At 39.0% G+C, this 20183-nt stretch overlaps 1 protein-coding gene across 2 annotated transcripts in view; it reads left to right on the forward strand.

The window, feature by feature from the left end:
• The first annotated feature begins 2351 nt into the window (after nt 1-2351).
• The window catches only part of nrxn2a (neurexin 2a), a 364908-nt gene continuing 347076 nt past the window's right edge, over nt 2352-20183 (forward strand). Inside the window, exon 1 of one of the 2 annotated variants that reach the window (XM_060890359.1) lies at nt 2352-2551. The gene's annotated coding sequence lies outside the window, so the exon portion shown is untranslated. The remainder of the gene's footprint in view (nt 2552-20183) is intronic. The other variant, XM_060890360.1, reaches the window with a different exon arrangement.

Genomic DNA, 20183 nt, shown 5'->3' on the forward strand with positions numbered 1-20183 from the left:
TTTAAAAGGCCAACTAAAGGCACAAATTAAATACCATTGAAGCTACCACATCAGTGACAGGCGTTTGCACTCTGCTGTTGTTTTTAACACCAAAACTTTCTACCTGTAAGTGTGAGACCCCGGTGTTAAGCCACACAGATGCTTTCATGATTGAAATACTGTATGTTCTGAGAGCAGACATTGAGTAGAACTGTGACTTCTTAACCTGAACATACTGATGAACTCATTTCAATAATTAAATCTCTTATGTTTGATTCAGATCAGTTCTTGATTAACTAGAGACTAGAAATGAAACATGAAATTAAGTGGTAGAATGGAGAAATTGTCGAAGTTAGATGCTGTTAGCCTTATTTTTTTCCCATTAGGGATCTCTCTTTGTATTATTGATGCTACATTTAAATTGTTTGTACCTTGAGGAACAACATTACAGTAATTTACAGTGTTTCAGCTCTAGTTCCATGTTGCTTTTTTGCTTTTTTTCAACAATTACCTTTCTCTAACATTGCACTATTAATGCATACTGGAAGGATGTGGCTCCTCTTTGGAAAATGAATACTAAGGTAGGCCATTTCCTGAGAAACAAGTAATCGGAAAATTATTATGTAAGTACCACAGAAATGCTCTAATGGAAATGTTTTAGCACAAAGCTCAAATTACTTTTCAAGTTCTGCCCAGATTTGGTCTGTGATAATGTATAATTTACAAACATGCCTCACAGTTTTATGTAGTAAAGTGTATTAGAAATGTATGATGTAGTTGGGAAGGAGGGTCTGAATCAAATCATTCTTTCTCTGGAAATAAAATGAAACATTTAGTAATGAATTTTTATCGGTTTGCTGCATGCAATGTATCAAAAATTCATTTATATATTGACCTATTGTCTACACAATATACCATATATATAAAATATATCAAATATTTATATGCTGCACCTTGTAAGCAAACACTAACCTTTGTCCATGCGGTGAGTGTTAAATTTTTCTCTATAATGCTGACAATTTAATTTTGTCAGCATTTTTGCGGTGCCTGACACAGTCATATCACTGCAGCACACACTAAATCAATGGTACTTTGAATTGTCACTGGAGTTGTACCCTACAGTATATTACATCCATAGACAGGTGTCTATTACTCTGAAACTTTTAAAGACACAGCTCTAGTCCTTCTTATGTAATATATTTTTTTTTGTGTTATGATGCACTACGATGGTTGCGTTGACAAACTTCACACAATAATACATGATTTATAATCCATATTTGTTTTTTCTGCAAAATGAGCAAAATTGTGTAGATACTGCTGATAAAGAAGTCACACATTTTGGAGGTCACATATTGGCTTTCCTTCATTCAAACACCAAGTTTAGGATGTCTACTTACGGATGATTACTGTGATGCAAAGGTGGTGATACATTGGTGAAAAATTCAGTTTTATCCGACTTGGGATCAGCTGCCAAAACAAAGCCAAGCTGGTCAAGCTGTTAGACCATTTTAACAACTGGCTAGTTACTTTCCAGCTTCCTAATGATTTGTTTTTGGTAAATAGATGTTTGAAATCTGAAATAAAAAATAACATGTCTTATGGATTGCAAAGTAGATCAGCCAACTATAAGATAACTGTCTGGAAAGTGTTAGCGTTAAATCTACTTATCTAATCTAGATAAACCACCTTTACATCATGTAGACTAGAACTGAATGATGTTGGTCAAATGCTGGCTTTTAGAAACACTCCGGATTCACTTTAAATGTCCAAGCTATCAAGATAATTCGATCGTTGATCGAATTTTACTCTAGCTAAATAATTAACATTATTTGTTGAAACCGAATTGTCTGGTTTTGCTCCAAAAGATGGGACTAATCGTGTCCCATCCACAGAGAATTCCCCCTGACATTCACCCTGTGTTCCTGGGATGTGTTCCAGATTTACCACAATTATTACTAGGACAAATGTTTCCTAAATGAGAAAAAAAACATTAATGTTAATAGAATTGTGAACAGTGTAGAATTATTATAGACAATTCACAAAACCTTCCAAGATTCACTAACCAGCTGGCAAAGATGATGATCTTCTACTAGTTTGCAGTTGTATATATCCAGCTTTGCAGTGTGTTTTGTCATCTCGTAGCTAATACAATATGATATAAAATAGTGAATAAAACATGAGAATCGTTAAGTCATGTTAGCTAAACTGTACACTGTATTTGATAAAGTATGCTAGGTTGGACAGCGCGTGCCGCAGTGGTCTTGGTTAGCTCGGCGGGTTCGCGTTGCGCGCTGATTGGACAGCTGCTCGGCTGACCGCGCCCTCATTCGCGCTCCCACACAGCGCTGCGGGTTAAGGGCGCAAGCGGCGCGCGCGGGAACAGCAACCAGGCTCCGCTCTGGCTCTTGTCTTCACACACGGACGCAGGTGGAGCAGGTTTTGTCTCAGAGACAACTCCGGAAGGGAAAAAGGGGGAAAAAGAAGCTGTGTCTGTGGACTCTATACGGCGTGGATATTACACAAAGAACGTCCTCGGTTGGTTCTCGAGGTGACACCGCTGCACGACGAGCAGGTAACAGACCGAGCTGTTTGTCATGGTATGTTTGGAGAGACGCTGGAACTGACAGACATGGCGTTGAGAGGGGGAAAAAAACCCAACACAGAAGATTTCACTGGGTTTGCGGTTACAGTTTATTTCTCCGGCTTTTATTTCCTGTATCTGCGTGGCGACTAAGTAACATTAATATTAATACTAATAATAATACTGTAGAATGTTGCGCCGTGTTTCCTCTGACATGGGACTGAAGTAGTGTTTACAGTGTAGCAGAAACAAGTTGATCGGATTTAAACGATTCCGAGGCTTTAACACCCCCCCCCCCCCCAAGCCTGCTAAGTGCCCAAGCGCGCGCATCTTTCTGAGTTTAATATACACCTGATATACAACTCACCTGACTGAATCAGTGTGTCAAATGATAAATGATTCACCCATCGATACGAGTCTATATTTTGGGAGGGATTTGGCATTGACGTGCTTGTCGCCATGCTGAGAAATCCCCCTCCCTGTGTCTTATTTCATCCACCCACTATTCTCTTATCGTTTGCTAGGTAAACTATCAGATGTTAGAAGAGGAAATCTCTCTCTCTCTCTCTCTCTCTCTCTCTCTCTCTCTCTCTCTCTCTCTCTCTCTTTCTCTCTCCATCTCTCTCCATCTCTGTCCATCTCTCTCTCTGTCTCTCTCTTTCTATCTCACTATCTCTGTCTCTCTCTCTCTTTCTCTCTCTTTGTTTCTCTCTCTCCCTTCTCTCTCCATCTCTCTCCATCTCTGTCCATCTTTCTCTATCTCTCTCTCTTTCTATCTCACTATCTCTCTCTCTTTCTCTCTCTCTCTCTCTCCATCTCTCTCCATCTCTGTCCATCTCTCTCTCTGTCTCTCTCTTTCTATCTCACTATCTCTCTCTCTTTCTCTCTCTCTCTTTCTTTCTCTCTCTCCCTTCTCTCTCCATCTCTCTCCATCTCTGTCCATCTCTCTCTCAGTCTCTCTCTTTCTATCTCACTATCTCTGTCTCTCTCTCTCTCTCTCTCTCTCTCTCTCTCTCTTTCTCTCTCTCTTTCTTTTTCTCTCTCCCTTCTCTCTCCATCTCTCTCCATCTCTGTCCATCTTTCTCTATCTCTCTCTTTCTATCTCACTATCTCACTATCTCTCTCTCTCTTTCCCTCTCTCTCTATCTCTCTCTTTCTATCTCTCTCTCTCACTCTCTCTCGTTCTCTTTCTCCTTCCGGCATCTGTTGTCTGCTGAGTGCTTTCCATGTACTGAACCCGTAATTAACTGCATCACCAACTGCTGTGTGGTGGCCAGTTGGGAAGAAGTGCTAGAGAGACACTTTCATATGTTTCTTGTTCATCTGCTTCTCTTTTCTCTCCCCTGTCTTAAATACTAATACACTTACCTTCCTGGATTTTTTTTTAGTTGTATAAATAAATCATTTATTTGCCTTCACTGCACTCTTCATATCTATATCTAACACCTCATCCACCTGGTCGCCACATGCAGCACTTCACAGTATTGGTCTGGTCCATTTATTTCCCAACTGGACTAAAAATCTTTATTATTTATTCTACCAGCAGATAGGGTCATAAAGAGCATAGTATGGGATGCAAATATGTTTTTATTCTTGGTATAATGAAGATTAAATGGATCCTAGCCAGCAGGAAATGATGGCGGTAATGGAATCCGCCCCTTTTGAATGTGTCGGGGGTTTTGCAAGCGGTTCCTCGCACTGTACACCCAATCCATGAAACTTTCATGAGCTTTATAAATGGAGGTTCAGAAAAGAAAAAATCAAATGGTCTTCTAGTCGGAGAAGTATCAATTATTTATTTAAGCACGCTATAGTGTGGATGATGAAATATCACATGTGGCTTGGCCTGGGTGGCTTGAGAAGTTTGAGAAGTGTGTATTCACCCACTTACTGCACATACATACTGGCCTACTGGGTACGATAGTTCTCCATGGATGTAATATCAGAGACCGGGAAAGATAGGAGTCATAATTGAACATAATTCTATCTATCTATCTATCTATCTGTCTGTCTGTCTGTCTGTCTGTCTGTCTGTCTACCTGTCTACCTACCTATCATTTCCATAATACAATAGCCCATAATTTAAGGCTGGATTTTTAAGCAGAATAATCATAACAATAACTGTATTGATTATTAATCGGGAGACAATATAATTTAAAATAATGGCACATGCACACAGACTAGAAACTGCTGCTACAGAATGATTCATGTATTCAGATTCAAAACCAGTACTGAGTCTCATATAAACATACAGCCTTATGTAAATTAGTTTACTAACACCTACACATGACTATGGATATCAATACAATCAGTATCTTGTATATCAACGGCATCTACCGTGGGATGGTCTTACTAGAAAAAATATTCAGTAGAAAAACAAATCTAAAAATGATTAAAATTACTTAAAGTACTAAATGATGAGGTTGAGTCATATAACACAATTTGGATATTTTGCATTGTTAAATGCAAATAGTTTTAACAAATGTGTATAATTTTTATAATAATAATAATATAATAATATAATAATAAATATAATAATATAATAATCAACTGAAGTGAATAATAATAATTCAATTCTAATTTCTGTTGCACTTTTAAGGACATCTTAACTTGTCCACACCGTTCATATCAATATAAAGCTAAAAGCTCAAAATGTTCACCATATTTTCATTTCCTGGCTTCAGTCTGCAATTATTTTGTATGTGCTCTCAAAGCAAACAGAAAATGCCGATTAATGTTTACTTGATTAGACTGATTAGACGCTGGCGCACGCACAGATCAATGGATGCCGATTAAAAGAGGTCACGAGGTTCCTGTGGAGCTGCACGTTAGCTAAAATGTTTTTATTTCTTTTGCATACATTGGGACCAATGTAATGTAATAAATTCTGGGATGTAGTGTAATACACTTAAGGCAGATATAGTAATCTGTTCATTATTTCTTTGATTTAATCATTTGTTTTTAAAATGTAGGCCGGATAAATACAACTGCAATACTATATTACTGATATTTTCATCAGTTAATCTATCAGCATAAGAATAATTTCAAGTCAGCAAGGATGATTCTGTACTTTTTGGTTGCGATTTTTTATTTTTTTTTTGCAACTAAAGGTCTAACCTGTAATTCAAGCCTAGATTTGCACAATATTGACCAAATAAATTCTATAGATATTTATAAAATAAATATCTACTGGGTGTCTTGCTGATTAAAACACTTCAGTGTCTAATTAATTGTTCTTGCAGTGTTTGTATGAGGTGAATCATTTTTGGATTGTGGAAGTGAATTTTGAAGTTGCCTGTTATAGTATTCAATACCTGGAATCAGTGAATCAACTCTTTTGGGTCTCCGTTGATAAGTAACATCTTAAAAGTAAATAATGTAGGTTTGATTTTTGTAGTGATGCAATATTTAACAGTTGCAATCAAGTGACTTTTAATTGAAATTACAAAACTGAAGATTTGTTTGCTTTTTTTCTCTCCTCAGTTTGGTCAGCTGCCTATTCTAATTCATCAGCAATTCTCCCGTATCATTAAACAGCTACTAACTGGGGAATATGAAGTCTAACACATGCTTCTACTGAGACATTTGAAGCTAGCCAACCGTGTCTTTTCAATCTGTTGCCCATGTTGTGTTAGACAAAAGCGCTACCATGCAGAAAAAAATGCTGTCTGCCCTCTTCCACATACCTGAACTCACAGACACTCATGATCGGTTACTATCACTGTGATTAACAGGTGAGAGCGAGAGCCGTCTCTCACATCCAAACGGCATGGTCAGATTTGCACTCTGGATCCATCCTCTGATTTGAAACTTATGATCTCCCAGTAGCATAGAGTGTTTAAATTCAGTGTGTCACACTGTTAGGAAGCAGCAATGAATCAGACTCGAGCTTTCTCAGGAACTTGCTGATTTGCATCACCATTTTCACTGAACGATGAATACATTAAACACTGTGTACCATACTGACACCATTTTAAAGAGCTACTTCATCTCACCATATGGGTGTCAGTCCAGTACAGTGGCCTATTTTCAGCCCTGATTTTAGGATGTTTTAATGAGACGGTGTTCTGGATGAGTGGATTCACTTAAGGCAGTGCTGAAATGGGTTTATTTAGCTAAATTAGAAGCAGTGAGGACATTATATTTATTTCCGCTTGCAAAGCCGAGCGTTTTCATCTCTTATGATCCATATTCCTTTTCAAACTTCTTTATGCATTGTTGTTGAGGTAAGGCTAACAATACAATGGGGCTACAGTCAGAAAAACTACACACAGGGCTTTCCATGAACTCCTTAACTCAAAAATGCAATTTGCAGCTAAGTCTAGAAGTGAATTGAAACTGAAAATCTAGCTGAGCAGATGATATCTTGTGCCAGCCTCCTCCCCTCCATCCTGAACAAAGTACCCTATAGTTCTAATGCAGAAAAAGTGTCTTGAAAACCATGAAATACTAAGAAGAACAGATTAAAATGATCAATTTGTGTGCTCTGCTTAGTGAAAAAAATGAGGGGTGTAATAGTTTTTAACATAAACAATACTCCTATTTGTAATTTGAAGCTAAATCAGCATCTACGTAAACAATAAAATAATCAGTACATAAAGCTACACAATGTTTGGCCAAGTGAATGAAAAAAAAAAACCTTTGTTATGATACCATCATATGAAGATGTAGGGAGTGTCTGATGTCACACAAAATAGTATAAAATACTATGGAATAGATCAAAATAGAATAGTATAGAAAAGAACACATTAGAATACAATACAGTATTCTAGTATTCAGTATTCTAATTTAGTAGATCTGTGTGATGAATATCTATGGCTAGATATTTTCTGTAATTTTCTTTATGGCCAATGTTACAAAAGCCACGTTTCAGCAGCTGATTAGTGCCACTAAGTTCAGAGCTAGCATCTGCTAGTGCTGTTATATAAAAAAAAAAAATCAAGCATTCAATTTAATTCAATTTAATTAAATTTTATTTATTGTATAGCACTTTTTTTAATCAATTTAATTTGTTAAAATAAATTGTCATAAACAAGAGAGAATGCCATTATGAAGAATGTACCTTAATGAATAATTGTGTTTTGATTAGGAGGTTGTTGTCCTCAAAGACTGAATGTCTGAATCCTCACGGATCCAATTTAATCAGATCATTGCATGGAGATATACTGTAGCATGGAGGAGTGCGCTATAGAGGAAAAGTCCCCATGACACAGAACAAGCATAAGCAGAGCTAAATTTTAAGGAACTAGTACCTAAAACTTCATGTAGTTGAGTCATTTGGACCAAATAAGATACTGACCTGAAAACAGTGATTTGTAAGATGCACCACAGACTGGTCCCAGAATTAGAATGAAACATGACAATTCTCTTCTATCACCTACAGGAAAATCATCAAACAATTACATAGCAAGCTAAAAAAGAATAGCTAAAAGCAAACAAGTTCAAAGCTCTCGACAGAAATTGTTTTCGAAGGGCAGTCCATATGATAAAGCATTGCAGCGATGGGAAGTAATAACGAGTACCGTAAGAACTTTCATCTATAAAGACATGGCCCCGATTTACACGGTGAAGAAAACAGGCTTTAAAGCAGTAATCAGAATCTTCAGTCCGAGGTATATAATGCCAAGTCAGAAAAATTTCATTGAACTTGAGTTGCCGCTCTTATATAGAGTATGCTAGGCCAAAGCTGAGGATGAGCTTTGTAGTGCATAATATTCTGCTATTTAAAACCATTTCCAAATCAAAGGAAAATAACCGTTCACATAGTGATCAAAAAGCAGTCACTGCATGCAGTCTTCTTTTAATCATAATATATATTGTGATACGCTGTTTCAAGATATGAAATGATCTACATTGTGATAAAAAATATTTATCGCCCCAGTTTATAGTATATTATAGATTAGATTAAAACAAAATAGTATGGAATTGATTAGAATGGAGAGGAAAAAATATAGTATAGAGTAGAATGGTACATAGAATATAGTACATTTTAGAATATAACAGAATAAAGTACAATACTATAGAGTAGAAAAGAATTATATAGAATAATTCTAAAATAAGACCATGAAATAGTATAGTATAGAATATTATACAGTAGAATAGAATAAATTAGATAATAAATATATTAGGGTAGATTTGTACAGAATTGCACTCTGTGGATGGATGTTAAATGATGTCACTATATGAAGTGCTGTTAAAGGATTTGCCATGCAATGTTGTATTTGTTACTATCGAAACATTAATGTTTTAATAAATATTTTAGGTGGCACTAGGACCAGAACTGCTGCTGTAGAAATCCTGTAGACTTGCAAATATTGTAAGTGTTATTCTGCATATTTTTAAAATCAAAAAGTCAGTTAAAGGGCAACAGGGAAAAGGTTAATTAAATGATCCGTTTCACAAATGCACACAATTAAAATAATCACAATCATAATAAAGACCAGAAATAATATAAAGACAAAAAAAAGAAATAATTTACATTTGTTTAAGTATAAACTGTTCAGTTTACATACAAAATATAACAATAAGCCTACTGATGATCATACAGGAGTTTTTTTTTTTTTATTTGGTGCTGTTGTTTTTCCTGATACAAGTAGTCAACTAAACTACTATATTTTTGCCATATTGCTGCTAATGTCATCTCCACTAGCGAGAGCAGATTGTGTGTAGGGGACGATTCACCCACAGTTCTGCTTGTTTCTGGCAACTGCCAGTTCTTCTTTTAGTTGTTTCTTTTGTTTAAATGTATCTGTGTATTTTTGTATTTGTTGTGGGTATAATTGATGAAGTCAGTGTTTCAGTGTAGTAGCAGCAGTTTGTGTATTTACTCTTGAAAACAGGTTCTTTAAGGGTTCTTCAGATGGTTAAGCATTATCTATCAGGGAAAACACTCTTGTAGGGGTCTGATATAAAGCCTTTAAGAGGTCTCCAAAGTGTAGACAAACTTTTACCTGTGTGTTTCTCATCCATGCTCAGACCTTCCATCTGGTGAGATTAATTATTTCTGCTTGCTATGCCAACAAGCATGATAATTATTAGATAGATCTGGTGTTTGTGTTTGTGTTATAAAAATAAGCAGATGAAAACATTAGCCTAATGCAAAAAATGATGACATATGTTCACTTTGTCATGTATGTTCACTACTTCTATTAGAGACAAATTGGTGCATGTTTTAAATTAAAGCACAAGCCTGTTATTTGAAAAGCACAGATTTGTTACTATAAAATGGTATTTTGTGCAAAGCCAGTCAGACCCTGCATGACAATGCACATCTGTAGGCTGTCATAATAAAGGTGCAGGTACTAGTTCGGTGAAAAGGGGATTAAATGTTATCAATAACTTCTCCTGAGTGTCAGGATTGAACCCAAATCTCATCTCCCCAAACCGATAAGGAATCTCTCTAGCCATCTCTGGCCTTCCACACATGAAGCGCGTGAGGGATGGGAGAGCAGTGCATCCTTGACGAACAGATAGTGAGCTTTATTCTCTCCTTCTGCATACAGAGAGCATGTAAGCAGTGTGAGTGTCTGGCGTGTGAAGGACTGTGCAAACGAGGGCGTCTTTGTTCTTTGCCCTTCACTCCTGTCCTTTGCTGGAGCCATTCTAAAGGCAAAAGAGCAACGATGAGGGATGTTCCCGCCATGTTTCAATTGCACTGTTTAAGGATGAGAGATGACCCACTTATGGAAAATTGATGCGTTATCAAATTTACTGCATAATTAATAACCATTCTTTTTTTTAATCTCCTTCATGCTTTTGTTTTTTTTCTTACTGCCAATTTTGTGCTCATGAGTGACTTTGCAGAATACTGATTGACTGTATTCATTTAAATGGCAAATGAATGGAAGAAATCAATGCACATTATAATGAGAGTGAAGATAATGACCTGCATATAATATTCCTCATATTGCCCCTATTGCGATTATATATAGAATATGACCGTGTATTAGTCACATAACTCCTATACTTCTGTTAATAATATTACATGCAGAGGTAGCAGGTGAAAGAGGAGGATAGCAACAATGTTCTCCCCCCAACACACACACACACACACACACACACACACAGAGTACTGATTCATTGCTGCTAGACTGGTTTGCTTGGAAGAGCGCCTATTTCTTACTGTTTTTTAGCCTCATCGACATAGGCAGATCCTTGCATGTCTTGCTGCATGCCTACCTTTTGTTTTTTTAGCTCCACGAGAAGAACAGCTTCTCATGTTCATCACCACCCATAAGGACAGCCCCACATATTCCACACCACCCAAAGGCCATATGCTCAAATTTACCACCATCTATATGGAGAGCTTTATATGTGTCCACTTGTCACTTGAACAACTCCAGCAATACCCAGGTGGTGATGATTTTATGTGCCTTGACTCAGTGTTTCTCTTTATAGACAGTAACTTAATGGACAACTTTATACATTTCTCAATTATGTCTAGATTTTATAACACTTCCAATATAGACAGCTCCTAAGGTCTAGCATTATCTACACACCTGCCTGCCTACCTAACTACCCACCTACAGCGTCTTACAGTATCTTTCGCTTATTTACCCACAAGGGTGTTCTCCATAACGAGAGTATCCTCTTGTTCAGCACCAGCTATAAGGACAACTCCTCTTGTTCAGTACCACCCATGAGGACAGCTCCTCTTGTTCAGCTCCACCCGTGAAGACAGTGTCTCTTGTTCAGCACCACCCTTGAAAACAGCGTCTCTTGTTCAGCACCACCCATAAGGACAGCTCCTCTTGTTCAGCACTACCCATAAGGACAGCTCCTTTTGTGCAGCACTATCTTTAAGGACGCATGTAGTGATCTTTTTATGTGTAGACATACCGTGTCCCTTTTAAACATAATGGACAACTTTTTACATTTCAATGATTTTTAATACTTCCATTATAGACAGATTGTAAGGTTTAGCTTTAATTACTTATCTAATGTAACTTACAGTACTCATGTTTTTTTTTTTTTTCACACAGCCTCTTTAGGCTCAGGATTATCCATAAAAACAGCTCCTCATGTTTAACATCACCTATAAAGACAGCTCCAATGGTTTAATATTTCTGTTTCTCTTTTTCAGCACCACCTATTAGCTATTTATTTTAAGAAAATCCCTTATGTTTATCATTATTTACAAGGGTGGCTCTTTGTGTTTAACAGCATGAATAAGGAAAGCCCTACCTACTGTATAAGCACAGCTCCTAAACCTCTGTATTACCTCTTTTTCACCTCTTTTTCAGCACCAGTTATAAAAACAGCTTTATTTGTATATGTAAAAATCCCCATGCATGCTAGTCATTTTTTTTTACCATCAGAACAATTCCTCTTTAAGAACATTTTATCTTTTTCAGCACCACAAATAAGAACGGTTCAGCACCCATAAGGTGGCACTTCATGTTTAGTACCACCCATTAGAATAGTATTTTAGTTTCAACTCCACTATCTACATGCCTGGGACTCTTTTCACCACTATTCAAAGCCACTTATGTGGTCAGCACCAGTAGGAGCAGTGTTTGTTTACCACCACACATAAAGAGAGCTTTTAAAACTCAGTGTCATATATATGGAAATTTCTACCCACCACCCATTATGACAGCTGCTTATTTTTGGCCACACCCATAAGGACCACATATTTACCACCACCAATAATGACAGGGCATAAGGTTCTGTATTATCTCTTTAGAGGCAGTGTATTCCTGTTTGTCTTTAACAGCACCACTCTGAAAGATAGTTATCTCTTTGGCACCACAAAAGAAAACCCCTTATGTTTAACACCACCAATATGGAAAGCTCAGTATTACCTAGATGAAAAGCTCTAGGTGTCCAATTCCATGCCTGGTTTCTTTTTTTCTTTTTCACCACCGTTCATAAAGACACCTCCTTATTTACCTCTAAGTAAAGCCCCTCATGTTCTGCACCACTCATATAGAGATATGTCTTGGCTGCATGCTTGGCTCTTCCTTTCAGCAGGAGAATTACAGGCAGTTTCTTTCTCAAAAATTTTTGAAACGTGCCCATCTCTGAGCATAGACTGACAGCTTCTAAGGCACGAAATTGCCTTGGAGATCACCACACCTTTTACAAGTCTTACTCACCACCTCCCTCTCTTTGTGTGTAGCACTATAAGAAAAACACCTCACGTTCAGCGTTACCCATATGGAGCGTTTTGACTGCTCTCTTTCTCTCTCTCTCTCTCTCTCTCTCTCTCTCTCTCTCTCTCTCAAACATGCACCTCTGAGTCTCTCTCCTTTTCCATTTTTTCTCTGTCCTTCTGTATGTCTGTTTCTCTTTTTCTCTCTTTTCCTCTCTTTCTTACTTTCTCTATTCCCCTGCAGCTCCATTGCAACTCACTAATAGTGGAAGAATAGTTAATGCATGCATTCTGGGATGCCCACACTCCCTCCACCTCCTTTTTTTTCTCTGCAGAAGGCTGCCCATGCTTACCGTACCGCTCAAGCTTCACTCTTCCAGCTCCTCCTTTTTTTGTTTTTGCAGCAGCAGTAGTCATGTTAAGGAAGAGGAGAAGGCATATCAAAGAGGTGGGGTCATGTGACCAACACCAGAGTAAGTGTGAGCTGACAGTGGTAATTACTGATGTCTGTAAAAGCCACTCCTGGGGCCTGAGCTCAGAACTCAAGCCTGGCTGTGGTCACAGGCCATGTGCTCACCATTTCAGCCCACAATACCCACACACAATCTGTTGTCCCTGAACATCAAGGTCGCTCTCTCTCTCTCTCTCTCTCTCTCTCTCTCTCTCTCTCTCTCTCTCTCTCTCTCTCTCATTCTCTCTCCACACACACAAACACACACAAACAGTGTGTCTCTTAGGGCAATGCAGAACCCAGTAGCTGGGTATCTTGTTAATCTGCCCTGACGCATGACTCAGCCTAAAAAAATGAAAACAAAGCAATTCATTGCTTCTGCAGATGATGATTGGGTAAAAGTTCATTGTTGAGGTCGTCACTGTCTGTCATTTTCACCTCTGGGCAACTTTTTCCTTTTGGTTTGTATCATCGAAGCCAGCGTTGTTTACTCAAATCTATAGTTAACACACCCGAGGTTGAAGACAAGCTTTGAAACCCAGTGCACGTCCAGGGTAGATGGTGTGAGCATGGCGATTAAGACTACTGAAGTGCTTATCATTAGTGAAGGTCCAGGTCAATCTCGCAAATTGCCCAAGCAGCATGTAATTCAGAGGCTTACATCGTGTTGTCCAATTTACGTTGCTCTGTCTATAAGATTCTGCCCACTCCACTTATGCTGCAGTATGACCACAGCTTGCTTTATGACAAATCCCTGGTTTATTTCGGGTGATTCCTGAGGGAACGTAGGAGGGAGTAGGTAATTAAAGGAGCTCACTACTCCTTTGGAATGTTTGTGGGTAAATCGGGTGAGCAGCAACAGATAATGTAGATAATTATCTGACACTACCAAGCACATCAGGATGCCAGATGCAAGCAGAGAGAGGGGGAGAGAGAGAGAGAGAGAGAGAGAGAGAGAGAGACTGATCTGGTCTTTTCTTACATAAGATCTGCTTACTGAAGCTAAACCTTCAGCTACGTGACCTGATCACCTTAGGAGATGAACTTAACCAGGCCAGCTTTGCATATTCCGTGTCCTTTTGCGTTGGCAGTATTGTCACAAACCGCAAGTTGACTGCATGTTCAGGATGCACTGACGTATTCAAGGGAGCCATGCCAGATATTGAACAGTTGTCCAGAAATCGATTATATAAAGATCCGTAGCCTAAAATGAAAAACAGAGCAGTTGTCTCTATTTTGTACTCCTGAGGGAGACTGGGACAAGTGTGTGTGTGTGTGTGTGTGTGTGTGTGTGTGTGTGTGTGTGTGTGTGTGTGTGTGTGTGTGTGTGTGTGTGTGTGTGTGTGTATCTGTAAGCTCACAATAGCTCCAATAGAGCGGAGGTGTTATTCCTGCTAGCTTCAGGAGTACGTAACTGTACACTGCGGCAGCTGGAGTCACTGACCTCTCTACACCATGCAAGGGACACAGATAGAAAAGTAGAAAGCGCACATAGGGAGAGAGAGAGAAAGAGACACAGAGATGTGGAGAGAGAGAGGGAGAGAGGGGGAAGTTGAAGGATAACATGTGTGTGTGTGAGAGAGAGAGAGAGAGAGAGAGAGAGAGAGACTCTCATGGTGGGGTTGTAGGGGACATTGTGGCCTCGACTATGGCAGAACAATAGAGGCAGGGTGATTAAGCATCGCTCACTCCAGTGCCTTCTCAGGCCGTCAGTCTTGGTGTGCAGCACCTAACAGGAGATTTATGCCAGACTGACGGGCACTGAGCTGACGGCTGCTTGTATATCCAGCGATTTTTAGCAGCTGTCTAGCTCTCCATCGTCTCTGAGCTGGGACTCTGTATCACCTGCCACCGCCAAATGGTCACACTTTGCTACGCCATCGTCTGCCTCCAAGCATGTTGGCAACGCCAATCCGGCGGTCCCTGCATGACAGTTTTCCTCTACATCTATACAGTTTATGTTTGCTTGAACGAGCTGCACGGCGTGGCCACCCAGCGCTGCTGTTTTCCTGCCCATCTGTGCCCATTTCATTTTTAGCTCTGTCTATTCATTTAATAAGCTTTATTACATCAGCCTGATGCCATGCTGTAAACTGCCTGCCACTGGCTGTGCATCCATCTTCGTTCTACAACGTTAATTCGACACCGATGTATGTGGAATGACCTCCCCCTGCTAGAATGATTGCTAGTGATTTGTCAGTCCACATGCTTCCAGACGCAGTCATGTGACTCGCCGGGATCCAATTAGCAGCTTCCCCGCTTATCTCCAAACTGCTGCTGCAGAGTCATTTAGATACCTGACGGTGAACTGCCTAATGGCACGTTGCTTCCTACATCCTGTTTACAAGTCTAAAAATATTTGTATTTCTCTGTGGCCCGAACATTCCTTGCCATTAATTAGTAAACTTAAGCACACAAGAGCATTAGATTTAGCATCTCAGCTAAACAAATTCTCAGCAGGGAAGAGATTTGGTCTGAACTGCGAGCTTAGAGACCTTTCAGAATCGGTGAACATAAATCATTCTCTTCTTTCGAGTGCACTCCGGGAGGAGTATTTAATCGTGGGCCACACTTTGAAGGCAGCATGTAGGCTCTCCTGTGCCAGCTGTATCGCTCTGCCCCAGGCCGTCTTAGCAAGCCACACCGTCCGTGCCATCTTGCATGCGCTATAGTAGGGTTCAGCCGTAGAGAGGGGTTATTGTTGCTTGGCAGTCTTTGTGTCTGGTTGGATGAAGGTGCAATTCAGTGGCTCAGAGAGCAGCTCTGCCTGCTAAGTGATATCTGATCTCCCCTAGGCTAGCAAGTGCCGCTCATCTGAGTGATAATGTGCCACTCATAGATCAGATTAGCTTCACCTGAACGTTTCCAGCTGCCTGCTAATGCCCATGACCCACAACAAGATTAAAAAGATTAAGATATATTTTAGCTTGACTCGTCTGCCGAAGCAGAGACACTCGGCCTGTAATAAGTTGCTTTGCTGTTAAGGCTCCAAACAGCTTTGTTCATAGTGTTGCACCTTGGGGCACTTCTGTGTTCTTAATCTTATATTCCCTCCACACCCTGCTGTGCTGTCGAGGTTGAGATGGATGGCATGCGTGACATTCAATAGCTGCATAAATGCAGTCTGTCAGACTCTACCAGGCACTTTAGGGGGGATGGAAAATATCTTTCCAAAGAACGATGTTGCTGGTTCCTGTGCTGATAGATCGAGAAAGTCGATACGATGTTAGTTGGAGTGGGTGGAGACAGATGCTGTTGTAGTAAAGATGGTGTTGCAGAAAAGAACCATCGGTGACTCCGATTAACATTTTAAATCAACTTTAAAGCGTCTGTTTTTTAACAGGGTTTGTTTTTTTGTTCCTACAATAGCTCTCAAAGGAGACATGAGAATTTGATCATTTAGTCACAGCAGTTCACACATTCACAAATTATTATATTAATTATTGAGTTTTTAAGGCAAGGCTGAAAGAATGAAAATGAAATGGAGAGATTTTACTGTACACACATGTCATGTTTATGAAATTTGTCATGAACCATCTTGATGTTGGGTGATGCTGAAGGCTTGAGTCCAGCTATCATGATTGCTATCAAGTCGGAGGATTTAAAGGCCTGTCAGAAAAACGTCTGCAACTTTAAGAATACAAACAATAAATTGCTTTGTATCTCATAACACGTTTCCGTTTCACCCTATTTTTCACCTTGTTTGAACCTCATATGAACAATGTTGTCTAACCTCATGGCAGAAAACAGAACATTCTTCTTACATGCATCTTTATTTACAGTCCTGGCTTCAGTTCTGAAAGCATGAGCATGAGCATGTCTGAGCATGTCAATAGAGAAATAATCAAAATCAAAAAAAGATACTGACTAAATGATAAATATCACAGGCAACTACAGTTGACTTGTTTACCAGCTTCCTGTATTATATTCTTGTGTAGAAAACACATCTTACATGTTGCACCAGACATCATATGCACAAATCAATCATCAGTCAAAATGTCAATGTCATAATACATACAATCTTACATAGTAACATAACGGCTACTCAGTTATTTCATTAGTAGTTCATTTCACATGAAAGATGACAATATATCAAGTTATGGACTATGGACGTGGCAGTTGAAACTGGAAAGGACAAATTACAAAAAAAGTGCCAAATCCATTAAATCAGGCCACCATATCAATGATAAAATAACTTTTTAAAAAAGCTCAAATGTCCCAACGGCCATCCTGCTAGGCCATGAAAAATTACAGTAGTAAATTGTGATTGACTGAAGAACTTATGAAGGATTCATGGAGTAAAACAGTTACAGAGCAAGATGCTCTCCTGAATAAAAGAGTAGACGTGCCATGGATTGCCATTAAGAGCAGAACTGCCCATTCTGATCTGTGTGTTTAGAACAAGTAGTTACAGCCTCGGGAAATGGATCGCCAGATTTTCTAAAAAGTGCACAAAAAGCTCTTATTGAATCCTGGGATAAAGCATTATGGACTGATGAGATGAAGATTAACCTGTACCTGCTGGATAAAAAGAGGAAAGTGTGAAGAAAAACGGATGCTCATGATCCGAATCACAGCGCCTCATCAAGACACGGTGACACGGTCGTGTTCGGCTGCTTCGCCGCCTCGCTGACTCACTCACTGACTCGCTCGCTGTCTGTATTAATGACTTGATTGCAGACAGCAGGATGAATTCTGAAATGTACCGAAAACTCAGTTCTGAGTATCAGTTAAACTAGCACTACTTCCTGATTAATCGAAAAAGTCCATATGAAAAATACCAATTTCTAAATTGAGACATCTTAGACTGGTGAAGGTCAAGGTAAATTACTACGTCTGCACCAAGAGGTCGATTTAAGACACACCCGATTTGAGACACTACTCTCTCTGTTGCACGTATAGAGTAAAGTTAAATAGCTTGTCTCGGCTCTAATTTGTCGGCCTGCCGAAAAACAAACAAGTTAGCGTGAGGACAGCTAAATAATGTAGATGGATGGTTGGTTCTTTATTTTCGAAATTAAATATGTAACAGGGAAACACATCATTGTGTCCCAGACAAGTTTTATACCCTTCCCTAATTTGATACACACTCAACTACCACTTGAACAGGAACACCAGTACACTTGAGGATTCATGCATTTATCCAATTAGCCAATCAGCAGTGCAGGCCATAAAACTAGGCAGATTCACGTCAAGGGCTTTTGGTTACCGTTCACTTCAAAGATCAGATTGGTGTCTGAAAAAAAGTCTCAGCAACTTTCAGTATTCTTCACTTTGAATGTTTAGCTTCAGATTCTTGTTTTCCAGTGACAGGACTAGAACCCGACGTGGTCTTTTGCTTTTGTAGCCCGTCCTCCTGGGGATTTGATATTCTGTGCAATTCTGAGATGCTTTTCTAGTCATCATGGATGTAAACAGTGCTCACTTGAGCTACTGAGATAGGCTGTGTATTTTTTTATTCTGTGTAAAGTCTAGAGATTGTGGTGCCTAATACCTAGATAACATTAGCCACGTTTCAGTGTAGATAATATGAGCAGTGTACGATTCGTATGTATCGGCTCTATTTGTTCCCAAGCACATTTACATTTTCCGGCATTTGGCAGACGCCCGTATCAAGATCAGCTTACATTTTATCTCATTTTATACAACTGAGCAAATGAGGTTTAAGGGCCTTGCTCAGGGGCCCAGCATTGTCTGCTTAGTGGACCTCGGACTCAAACCCACAACCTTTTAATTAATAGTCTAACATCTTAACCTCTAGGCTACCATATCCAAGTAACAGACTTCCATGTTGTTTACTGATAGGATCTACGAGTAGAGTTAGGTTAGTTGTGTCATTTTTTAATAGTTTGTGTTTAAATTTGAAATATTAGTGTATCTGTCTACAGCATAAGCTATCAGTCGTCATTCATGTTGGTTGAATGTGTGTGAGGATATACTGTGGCATGAGTGTGTTTGTGGCTACATATTTTAAAACAAATGCCATTGCCCAAAACTAATAAGCACTTCTAATAAAAAGGTTCTATCTTTTAAACCGTACATGACTCTTGATGCTTTGCTTAGACTTGTTTTATTTATTTATTTATTTCTTGTTTGTCTATTGAATCCATAGCATGATGGGATATGGTATCCAGTATCGACCGTTGGAAACAGAATGAAAGACACGTTCGAGGTCTGTGTTTTTTTTTCTGTGCTCATAACCTGTACTATGTTTCCTCTATCTTTACTTTTACTACAGAGAGCCCACAGTGCATGCACTGGATAAACTCCAGACATTACACAGAGACCTTCTTTATTTCTGTTCCACTTTCTTTCTGTCTTTCTTTTACTGTCTGATTTTACGGCCTTTACCGTGCTTTCTGCTTCGTATCGTTGTGTCCCGCTTTCAAGCGTTTATACATTTTTTTTTTTTCTTACTTTCAAAGTGTGTAAGTGAGTTTGTAAAACCTCCTGACTGCTGTGAAGCACTCAATACTGTATATAAATATATATTCAGTGCTTTGCATAATTATTGACACCTTTTATGAAAACAGTTAGTAATTCGCAGTAGTTTGTGTATGTACTACTGTAAATAAGACACAACACTTACAGTATATAACACATCCAATAATAATAACACACAAAATGATGTGGTGCCCTGAGGCGTGTGCCTGGGTGATTTGGGGGTAACAAGAAACCATAACTATGGTATCCTGAAGACTTCTCTGTGGCTGTTTTGTGGAAGTCCTGACATTCGAGACTCCTTCATAAATGACGTCTAAAAAAAAGTGTGTTCATTTTTTTAATTTATTTATTTATTTTTGAAGAAGAAGAGGAAGAAGAAACATTTGGGATAGGCCTGTGTATGGTGATGTGTCACTGAGTTACCATGGCAACAGTCCCCAGTAAATGTGCAAACTCATTACTGCTGGTTTCCAACAAAATACATTTATGCAAATCAAAGCAAGACAACAGTTTACCCCCAATGAACATAACTGAACTTCAGAACATGCCGGCTGATGCGATCTTCTACATTAACACCATTTTTATAGCACCTAGCATAGCTGAGACTGTTGTTGAAACGTGGCAGTTAAGCTGCT

This window comes from Tachysurus vachellii, chromosome 17 (genome assembly GCF_030014155.1).
Source record: "Tachysurus vachellii isolate PV-2020 chromosome 17, HZAU_Pvac_v1, whole genome shotgun sequence".
In the NCBI taxonomy this organism is placed as follows: Eukaryota; Metazoa; Chordata; class Actinopteri; order Siluriformes; family Bagridae; genus Tachysurus; species Tachysurus vachellii.